This window comes from Cyanistes caeruleus, chromosome 8, assembly GCF_971803275.1.
Source record: "Cyanistes caeruleus chromosome 8, bCyaCae1.hap1.1, whole genome shotgun sequence".
Lineage (NCBI taxonomy): Eukaryota > Metazoa > Chordata > Aves > Passeriformes > Paridae > Cyanistes > Cyanistes caeruleus.
Genome location: NC_141708.1, coordinates 10,153,506 through 10,163,398, shown reverse-complemented (window position 1 = coordinate 10,163,398; position 9,893 = coordinate 10,153,506). Strand labels below are relative to the sequence as shown.

At 45.6% G+C, this 9,893-nt stretch overlaps 1 protein-coding gene across 10 annotated transcripts in view; it reads left to right on the top strand.

Moving 5' to 3' along the window:
* Positions 1–2,765: 2,765 nt before the first annotated feature.
* The window catches only part of ADD3 (adducin 3), a 93,359-nt gene continuing 86,231 nt past the window's right edge, over positions 2,766–9,893 (top strand). For 2 of the 10 annotated variants that reach the window (XM_086900364.1, XM_086900357.1), the window contains exon 1: positions 2,766–3,046. The gene's annotated coding sequence lies outside the window, so the exon portion shown is untranslated. Of the gene's footprint in view, positions 3,047–3,275; positions 3,992–9,893 lie in introns of those variants that run through there. The other 8 variants (XM_086900351.1, XM_086900358.1, XM_086900367.1 and 5 more) reach the window with 7 other exon arrangements.

Genomic DNA, 9,893 nt, shown 5'->3' with positions numbered 1-9,893 from the left:
AAGGAAACAAATGTTTGTGGTTTGGCCAAGTTTCTAATGAGTAGCTCAGCTAGGTCCACTGATTAGACACGTGGCTTTATAGGGGTGAAAAGGCTGCCCTACCATGTAAAGTGGCAAAGAGTGGCAAAGCATCTCTGCCACACTGGGTTCCCAAAAAGGAAACACTTTACTTCTTGTGTGGATTTTTTTCATTGTGTTTAGCAAGAAATGTACACAGAGAGGGTTTCTTTGACATGGCCAACAGAGAGAAACAGTGTGAGGTCCAGAGAGAGTAACAAAGCCGGATGTATGTCTGAGGACTCGCTCTCCAAAAATTGTTGTTGCAGCTTCCTATGTGTTTGGTTTCACTTGTTAATGGGGGCTTTTAAATGCTAAGATACAGTCCTGCCTATCATCTCTCCTCCCTGCACTAGATGTTACCTGTCCCAGTCCACAGAAGGATGTCTGCACAGCAGCCCCCAGGCACTGTGGGAGCCCACGGGCAGAGGTCTCTGTTTGCTGCATCACCTGCAGAGGCTGCAGCACAAATATCTGCCTAACTGGAATGGCCCTGACCACTGACTCTCCAGGAGCACCTGGCAGTTGTTTGGAAGGGGGGAACAAAAGCTCCAGAACTAATGGGAGAAGTCTCTTCCATGCAGGAATGTTTCTTCTTGATCATGCTTGTAATCCATTTATAGCCTGAATCATCAGTACTTGTCAGCTTCATAATCTTTCCAAGACTAAAGTAAAACTCATCTACATGCCCAGGAGAGGAAAACTCACCCTACAATAAACCTGAAAGGCATCTGCTGGGATAAGCAATTGCTGCCTCTGAAATTCAAATATCAGGGTGTGTGATCAATGTCACGCAGCACCTTAGCACTCAAATCAACCTCCTGAGACATCAAGTCTGTCCCCTGCTGCTGCAGACAATGCATTGTATAATGACTTTAATAAACTACAACTCAAAAGCAGTGAGATTTTTTTTTCCATTCCAAATACCTCCCCTGGAAAAGGCAGTATTTGATTGCTCTAATGGTTAACAACTCTTTTCTGGTTTACAGCTGAAATCTGTGTGTGGTCAGTTCCTATTCAATCCCTCATGTGCCAGCACCCTCTCTAGCATAGCAGTTGTCTGGGCCAGAGCTCAGAATTCAAGGCAAATCCCAATCCACCAACTGCATTCCAGTATCACCCTCACTTTCAAAACCACACCTAAAGTTTGTAATTTCTTGGCCTTTTCAGGTTCAAAGTTTATTAAAACATGATACAGCTGTAAATTTTTTTCCAAAAGGAAATAAAAATGAGGGGATGAACATGGATGGAACAGTCCAACTAATTCCACGAGTGTTAAACTGAATTAATAGGCAAATTGGAGAAAGCAAATTGCTTCAACCTTCACACATAGTTATATATTCTTCCTGTGCCCAAGGTAAGTTTAGATTTCCAACCAGATAGTTAAAAGTCATGTATCAAATAACAGATGCTATACCACCTCATCCGCTAATTAGTGGCCGGTACCTGCAGCTTCCCATGGCACTGGTGTGGTCAGGTGGAGCCACCTCAGTGCTATGCACACATTTGCAAAGTTAAAACACGTTCTGCATCCTCTCCCTACTCAAATCAATTTCCCTGTGGCTGGGCAGTTTGGTGCCTCAGACACGTTTTTCTCCAAGAACCTCTCTAGCTCCCAAGGGCCCTTGCTCACTTTTCTGTGAAGGTCTTGTAGCTCCAGCACTGATGTGGTGCCAGCAGCCTGCCGTGTCTGGAGCCTCTCTGGTCACCCCATCAGAAGAGGGTCCTGGCACACAGGATCTTCATCCTACCCTGCTCCAGCCCTGCTGCTTTCCCCATGACCACAGTCCTCGAGGGGCTCTTTAAAAGTGAGCAGTGCCCAGAATTAAAAGGTTTTGTCCCTGAACCTACACGGAGTTAGTTAATGTGTGTAATTTTACACCTGTAAGCAGCAGGGCTGATTTCAAAGGGACCTTCTAAGACTTTCAAGCATATTTTACGAAGTTTCTACTTGAGCCTGCTTGTAATTAATTCCTAGCCTGGATCATGAGGACTTGTTGGACTTGAGGACTTCTGCATCTTATAAATACTTAAAAACATAACTAAAATACAAAGGTTTTTTGTTTTTTTGTTGGTTTTGTTTGCTTGGGGTTTTTTTGGTTTTTTTTTTTTTGCATAAAAGGAGAACTATCACCCAATGCTTTTGTGACTTCAAACGCCTGTTCAGAGCCGCTCAGATGTAACAACACCAGCCCTGAGACTGAGAAACCAAGTAACTTTGGGTGGGGAACCAAGACAGGGATGATTTCAGCTGCAAAACGGAACAACTACAGAAAGCCAAGAAAACAAAAAACGGGGAGGGGAAAAAACAATGAAAGAAAGAAAGAAAGGACAGTGTTTGCCAAGATGACTTTAGCATTTTGTGCAGCTTTTTTTAGCCAGGGCTGCTCTCGGCAGAAAAGCTTTCTCCTGAGCAGCACGAGCCATCTGGAGGAGCCGTCTGCCGCCTTTCAGCCCCGACAACTGTTTCAATTTCTCAAAATTTCACTTCCAACCCAGGGTTTTGTTGTTGTGGTTTGTTTGGGGGGCGTGGGCTCTTTATTCATTTTTCCCGCACGCAGCTCCCTGTATCCCTGTATCCCGTGGGGTCTCTCCATCATCACGGATCCCCTCGGGGATCGGTGCTCCAGCCCCGCACTGCAGGTACAGCCGGGGCGCGGGGCGGCCCACAACAATGGAGGGCAGCCGGGGCGGAGGAGGCTGGCGGTGCCGCCGCCCCTCGGCCAAGTTGGCAGCCGTGGAAGGGCGAAGGAAGGCGGCAGTAATTCCAACTTGGCCGAGGGGCGGCCGAGGAAGGGCGGCGGGCGAACCCCGGGCGCTGCCAGATAGTGATCCACGGCGGGCGGGCAGGCGCGGGAGGAGGAGCCCAGGTGTCCCTTCCTGCCACATAGTGCACCGCCCCTTTCCCCGCCCGCTCCCGCGGTGGTGCTGGCGCTCCCGCCGCCGGCCGCGGGGATGGACTGCAGCACAAAGGCGCGGGCCCGCTGAGGTAACGCTGCCCGGGCTGCGGGCACCGGGAGGGGGACGGCGGGCGAGCGGGGGATCTCCCTTCCCGCCCAACGCGGGGCCGGGGCCGCCCCGGAGCCGCGGCCGGGGAAGGGAAGGGAAGGGAAGGGAAGGGAGGGGGGGCGGCGGCCCGAGGCCCCGAGCGCTCCCCGCGCTGCCGCGGCCGCCCCGGGGCTGCGGGGGGAGCGCGGGGCCGCAGCCGGCGGCGGGATGGGGCGGTGCGGGGGCAGCGGGGCCCGCGGGGAACTTGCCCGCGGGTCTACGCCAGCTCTCCGCCGGGGGAGATGCTGCAGTGCTGTCGTTCTGCCTCGGCGCCGGGCTGAGGAGGAGGACGGGGCTTTAAATAATGCGCCTCCGCTCCGAAACTCCGCTAATCAAATAAAACCTCGGGAGTAATTGTTGTAACTACGCTCTGTCCTTGCTCCACCGCAAGGCTCCGGACTCGCTAGGCGTCTCGGAAAACTTCTTAAAATCTGCGTTATCTGGGGGTTTCGTGGTGGCGCGCAGCTCCACCTTCGCCGTGGGTCGCGGTGCGGGGAGCCCGGGGTTGCGCTTCCCGGTGCCGGCTCCGGCATTCCGGTCACGGCAGCGCGGAGCCACCGGCGTGCCCAGCATCAGCCCGGCAGCGCGGAGCCACCGGCGTGCCCAGCATCAGCCCGGCAGCGCGGAGCCACCGGCGTGCCCAGCATCAGCCCGGCAGCGCGGAGCCACCGGCGTGCCCAGCATCAGCCCGGCAGCGCTCGCTGCTGCGGGTCGCCGTGCCCAGCCAGCCCCCTGCTCTGTGCGCACTTTGGAGTTAGCTCCGTTCTGTGCTTGTCTGGGCCAGGAGCAAATTCAAGATTGCTGCCTTGAACTTTAGGCTCCAGAAACGAGCCGTTTGAAATGAGGATTTACGATGGGCCTTTTGGGAGTTTGTTCCTCGGTGTTGGTCAGTTTCCATTTCGCATTAAAAAGCTTATTTAGGAATTCAGAGCGGAGTTATCGGTCAGTGTTCGCTTCAGACTTCAGGGCAGGCAGTGTCTGCATGGCTGAACGATGGGATTTTGGCAGGGAAGCCTTGGAGTGGCTCTGTGTGGAGGGTAGAACATGCCTCAAAAGCAGCAACCCGGTCGTGGAGGTGTGCTGCCTCTGTCTTCTCAGCATCATTACGTTACAGCAGGTTGAGCCAGAATCTGCTGGTTTTCATTCACATGTCCTCAACCCGTGTCTGGAGGGTAGTGATGAGATACCAAGTGGAGGGAAAATGTGTAGGCATGTGCCTCATCTGCGTGGTTCCAATATGTGGAGGAGTTAAGTTTAAAAAAACAAATAGATAAAATCAATGGCAATGAATATCCGGGCCAAAAAAAAAATGAATGGCCAAGGGTTATAAAAGCATGAATGTATGGAATTGCTGAACTGTGTGGGAGAAGTTGCTGCTTAAATGAGCTTTGGTACCAGAGGAATGAGGCTGACAAATGTAACCTTAGCCTTTCAAAGAGCACTTTGGTGTGCCTGGGGCAGCTTCAGGCTGTCTCGCTTACCTTCTGGTCCAGTTGCTGATGACAGGAGTGAAGCACAGGTGTGGCAGAGGTTTGGCTGTGTGTGATCTGCTGGGAAGGGATGGTGGTGGCCTTTGAGGGGAGCGGTGCAAGATGAGGCAGGTTCTGCACGTGTCTACTCTGACAGCAGTTCTGCTGTGAAAGACTCCCTTTTGCCTCCCTGCCAGGGTTTGCCTTGTACCAGGGAGTTCTCAGGACTGCACACCCGGTCACTTCAGTGGCCTTGCTGGCTGGAAGCTGTGTGTGAACAAATTGTACAAACCTACTTGGTGGCATCCAGTACTCACAGGGAAAGAAAGTGCCATCCCAGGGAACAGAATAGCTCTTTGGCTGTTATCAGACAAGCTCCTCAATGCTGATTTGAGTAAGAAGTGCACGCATTTCTCAATGAAGCAAAATTATAATTGTGTGACTAATAGAATATACCAGTTTTAACATTGGATGTTGTCATGTTAACACTTTTAGTGTTGGTTGCATTATTTCTCAGAAGATATTATTACTTGTGTTTAATTTTTGCTGGAAGAATCTGATGTCCCAGGCAGGAAGGGGTGGGCTGCTTAGGGGTTGAGTGTTTAATGATAGAGGTTAGTGCACGATGATGATGATTAAGCACGTCCTTAATTCCTGACCAATAGATGGAGTGCTGCTATGCTTTAGGATATCTGGGGATTTAATGGTCTCTTGGTTAAATCAGTCATTATCCTTGACTCTTGCCTGAGGATTGAGGCAGCTGACATTATTTAAGGGAAAGGTGATTTTAGGGTGGTACATTCAGGCTGTCATGTACACCATAATCATTGAACCCAAAGAGAAGGTCCAGGTGATGTCTCTGACGCCCCAGGCTTTGCAGCGCTTGTGGGGTGGTTGGACAGGAGAGGTCTGGGGGAATGGGGCGGTTTCACTGCCTTGGCCAGCAAGGTGTACTGCAGGCCTTGTGGCAACCCTTTGCTGGTTATGAAATGAGCTGTTGGACAGGGCTGGCTGAACCCAGCTGGGCTCGGTGTAGCTGTGCTGGAACAGTCCCTGTTGCATGTGATGTTAGAGGTGACATTGCACGCGGGGGCCGCCTGCTTTTGTTCAGCTCCACTTGTTACAGGCCAAATGACCTGGCATAAGACTCTATTTGCTGTGAAAATTGCGGGAAATTAACATGTAAGAGATGAGAAATTAAAACTGTTTTAAGAAAGGCCAGCATTAGTTTGGTTTTTTTTGTAAGGGGAATGTTTTATGGATCAAGAGCTGAACTGAAAGAAGGCAAAAGGCTGCTAGTTTTTCCCTTGTTAAAATCATCATTGCCAGTTAAAACTGCAGTGCTGTCCTTGATGCGCTGTGGATGGTTCTAGAATGATAATGCTTTTAAAAAAATAATTTAGAATAATAACTTGTTTCATTTTGAGATAGTACATAAAATTGCTTTTTTGCTAGCTTTTTTAAAAACTGGGTATGAATTTTAGTTTCTTTAAAAAATATCCTGTAACTTTAGCAGCCATAGTAACCTCTGGCTATTATTTCCCTTGTAAATCAATTCTGCATTTTCATAGTGCTGCAGTTTCAAAAACTGAGTCTGTCATTGTTTTGGTATTGACTTGGAAGAATGCAATCTTATATTTTTTAATAGCATTGCTTCCCATTACATCACAGGCTTTTCTTCAAGCTATGTTTTGAAATGCCTGTTGCCATATGAGAGATGGTAGGAGATGGTGGTGTGGCTTCTGGTAGGATTCTTGGGGTTTAGTGGTCTTTTGTGTAGTGTTTTTTGGCAGATGAAGATGAATAAAAGCTACTTGACCCTTAGGGAACAAGCACTAAGTTACTCATTGTTTGTTAATATTAGTTCTGTTTGCCCACAGAGTCTACTCTGCTTCTATACTAATTCTGAGTCACTTGACATGTGGGAAAACAGTTTTGTTTCTTTTCTGTATTCAAGATAACACACCATGGTACATCATCACAAATGGGATTTTGAAGGATTTAATTTAAAGATATCCTAGCAAGTACCTGGCTTTTTTGCAGATAGTTTGTGATCCAGATTATTAGTTAAGAGAAACAACACCTAATTGGTTAGATAAGAAAGTATGTTCGGTTACAGCATGCTCTTAATCTGGGCTGGTGGCAGAGGGATGGCAGTTCAAAACTTTAGAGTAAACTGGAAAATGCTGACTGCTTAAAAGTTGAGATTTTCTACAGATTCATTGAGAATTTGGATAGTGGGAGAAGGCTTGAGAGTATCAGACCTCAGTGGGAGGGTGATGGCTCCCGGTGTTTTATTCCCCCCTGGATCTTTCTAGTCTGGTGAATGTGATGTTGGTATCTGTTTATCTAGGACTCTGGGAGAATATTAAACACAGTTTGTGTCTTATGGTAGTAAAGTCAATTCTGCTTGACAAGGATGCAATCACTTGTTACAAAGTGCTAATTAGGGAAATATTCTAATAGCTTCATTCATTGTTCTCGTCTCTTAAACTGTTGTGGTCTTGGCTAGGGAGAAAATCTTTTCTTGCCTTGTATTGTCTAACTGCTAAAATCCAAGTGACATCAAAGCAGGAGGCTCACAGTTGTCCTGTGAGTCAGCAGGCTGAGGTGAAGATCCGTAAGTCACCGGCTGGTATGGGAGCTGGGGCTTGCTTTGTAACATTCCTTGACCCACAGCAGCTAACAGCTGGTAAATCCCTTCTCCCTTGTGCAGCTGGAATCTCCTGGAGTTACTTCTCCAGCTGAAGTACGTGGCAGTCCTGAGCAGCATGGAGCTGACAGCAGTTTACTGCTGTTCTATTGTACCTGGTGTTACTGGCAGCACTTCAGCCAACAGCTGTGCTGTGTTGGCCAGACCAAGAGGATTCACTGAATTGCATTGAAAGTGTCTGCTTGTTGTCTTCATCTATACCTGTAATAACTGATCTCAAGCTTTTTATTTTTCTTTTTTTTTTTTTTTTAATATTAATGCATATATTCAAGTGTTAAATGATATGGGAGTTTTGTTGTTTCCCTTTTGTTTGACTTTTCTTGGAAAAAGCAAATATCCCCCTGCATATCATGCATTGCTATTACACTAAACACAACATAGGTTAGAGGCCACATGGACCTGCATATTCTGGTTGCAAATGCACAGTAAATGTCAATCCTGGAAGGAGGGTGCTTACCACCCAACCTGCACATGTCCTGATGGTAAATAGAATGCAAAATAGGAAAGCTTACTTCATGGATAATGCTTGCTTGACTGTTCAATACAGTCAAAACAAAGAAGGAAAAATATAATTTAAAATATATATTATATTATTATATCTCCCCCATCATCAATACAGATGAGCTTTTATTTATTTTTTTTTTGGTTACAGCTCTAGAAGTCTTGGCAGAATGTTGTGGGAGCAGTTTGGTACTGAAGCTGTCTGCGTGATTCAAATAAATAGTTTCTAGAGCAATGTAAATTATAAATTGGCTGGGTTCAGAGAGATTGCTGGTATTAATGTAAGTCATTTCATATAATCCAGTATCCCAGTACTGTCTTAACAACCCATATGATGTTTTAGTCTTTATGGATGTATATACAAAAAACCTCTGTATTTATAAAGAGCATCACTAAGGCCACAAAGTCAAGTATTTGAAAGCTTGGTAGTGCTTTCCAAAGAAAATATCCTTAATTTAAGAATTAAATTACGGCATTGGAAAGTATACTTCGGAGCCCTGATGTCAGAAAGAGAGAAGTGTTTTGGCTCAGATGCTCCAGATCTATCAGACACTTAGCAGAAGCAACCTTCAGCCTAACATATGCAAGATGAAGTGAAATTGAAAATAGAATTTTGGGACAGAAACAGTGGACAATACTAGGCAGTGCATCCAGCTCATTCGGTCTGGAGCTGAATACAGTAACTCAAAAGTACTGACCTCACAAGTACCTTTGTTTTTTCCTGACTCAGATACACAACCATTTTCAGGAGTGTTAATGAATTGTATAACAATTTCTCTGGGCTCCTGGTCAAAACAGGAGTAAAACACAATTTAAGCAAGCTGCCTTTCAGTATTATTTAAATTATTGCTACACACCAGGCAACATACCATATTTTCTGTGTATTCTAAACCACCAAAACCTAACCTAAAATTTTGTTCTTGGAACATACAAACCGTATTTGGAGGTGTACCCTGTGGAGGGTCAGATCAAGTGTTCTCAAATGATAGTTTTCAATCAAGCTGTATTACAGTTCCTTGTATTACAGTTCTTTGGAGGCGCTGAGATTTAGGGTGTAAGAACCTGTATATAAAAATAATACCTGGCATTCCTATGCTACATTAGCCAATGTAGCTCTCCTGCTACAGCATTACTGCAATAATAAATGAATACCTACTTCAATATCTATTTCTGTTACTGTATTTAAATTGTGATAATACCCACAACAAGCCCATCATCCTGTTTCAGATCTTGATTGCAGATGAAGCTTTGCACTAAATACCTGGTTAAGGGATAATTGTCCTTACAGCGTTCACAGTTAATCTGTACAATTTCTGGCTTTCAATTGCAACTGTTTTTAAATGCCTAAGTATGTCTAAAAACATAGGCAAAGGCAAAACCCTTTTGGTAACTCAAATGGTTTTGGACATAGCCATCAGGGCAGAAGGTGAAGATGTTCATGGTCTTTAATTCACCTACTAAATAGAAGCTGTTCCCTCCTAGGGCAAACTGTATTTTCAGGCCAAAGTCTGTGTAACTTTGTTATTCCTAAAGTTACTGAGGTTGCAAAAGCATTTGTGGGTATGTGCTAATTCTATTTTTTCTTAAATTTTTTCCTGATTTCCCATCGGTGGGCATAATACTGAATACCAATGAGATTTCTTCTTGATGTGCTGATTGGAATGGGTTGGCTGTGCAGAGCTGTTTGTCTTTGACACGTAGCTGACTTGGCATTCAAAGGACACGTGCATGTTCTGTGTTAAATGGCTTAAGGACTGGAGTGACACAGTTGGAGAGCTTGGCAGATAGCTCTGTGTGTGTGCATGATTTGGAACAAAAAACTCCATCTTCTAAGACAAACTGTCCAAAGTAGATCTCTCAGTCAAATTTTCATAAATATTTTTATTGCAAAGATTTAATCCTGAGCATCTCAAGAAGAAAAAAGGACTTGTGATGCATGTTTTAATAATGGCTAGTACAATGTTTTGTAAAGCCAACTATGTCTGTAACCAGCAAAGACCTCTTTAGGTGTTTGTTTTGTTCCTTATCAACCTGATCAAAATCATGGTTCTGGTATGGAGCAAAAAAAAAAAAATACAGAAGAACTTGCAAATACATTGAAATTT